The sequence below is a fragment of the Arachis ipaensis genome, chromosome B8, assembly GCF_059453495.1.
Source record: "Arachis ipaensis isolate K30076 ecotype BB chromosome B8, ASM5945349v1, whole genome shotgun sequence".
Taxonomy (NCBI): domain Eukaryota; kingdom Viridiplantae; phylum Streptophyta; class Magnoliopsida; order Fabales; family Fabaceae; genus Arachis; species Arachis ipaensis.
In genome coordinates, this window is record NC_142443.1 from 107,006,838 (window position 1) to 107,007,666 (window position 829).

Below are 829 nucleotides of genomic sequence, written 5' to 3' on the forward strand. Positions count from 1 at the left end.
TGATCATTCCATGAGAGATTTGGGTGATTTCTCCATGATGGATTATATGTGTTTCCATAAGGTTCACCCATATAATTTACCTCTGCTATTGCAGGGTTTTCAGGATCATAAGCTTCTTCTTCAGAAGATGCCTCTTGAGTACTGTTGGATGCAGCTTGCATTCCATTCAGACTCTGAGAAATCATATTGACTTGCTGAGTCAATATTTTATTCTGAGCCAATATGGCATTCAGAGTATCAATTTCAAGAACTCCCTTCTTCATAGGCGTCCCATTACTCATAGGATTCCTCTCAGAAGTGTACATGAACTGGTTATTAGCAACCGTGTCAATGAGTTCTTGAGCTTCTGCAGGCATTTTCTTTAGGTGAATGGATCCACCTGCAGAAGTATCCAATGACATCTTTGATAGCTCAGATAAACCATCATAGAATATATCCAGATGGTCCATTCTGAAAGCATGTCAGAAGGACACTTTTTGGTCAGCTGCTTGTATCTTTCCCAAGCTTCATAGAGGGATTCACCTTCTTTCTGTCTGAAGGTTTGAACATCCACTCTAAGCTTGCTCAACTTTTGAGGAGGAAAGAACTTGGCTAAGAAAGCCGTGACCAGCTTATCCCAAGAGTTCAGGCTGTCTTTGGGTTGAGAGTCCAACCACACTCTAGCTCTGTCTCTTACAGCAAAAGGGAAAAGCATGAGCCTGTAGACTTCAGGATCTACTCCATTAGTCTTAACAGTATCACAGATCTGCAAGAATTCAGTTAAGAACTGAAAAGGATCTTCAGATGGAAGTCCATGAAACTTGCAGTTCTGCTGCATCAGAGAAACTAG

The 829-nt window shown here is 41.3% G+C and overlaps 1 non-coding gene across 1 annotated transcript; it reads left to right on the forward strand.

Annotated features, from left to right (window-relative positions):
- The first annotated feature begins 454 nt into the window (after positions 1–454).
- LOC148549153 (small nucleolar RNA R71) lies at positions 455–562 on the forward strand. The gene has a single exon (XR_015898153.1). It is a non-coding gene; the product is annotated as a small nucleolar RNA R71 (small nucleolar RNA).
- Positions 563–829: the final 267 nt, after the last annotated feature.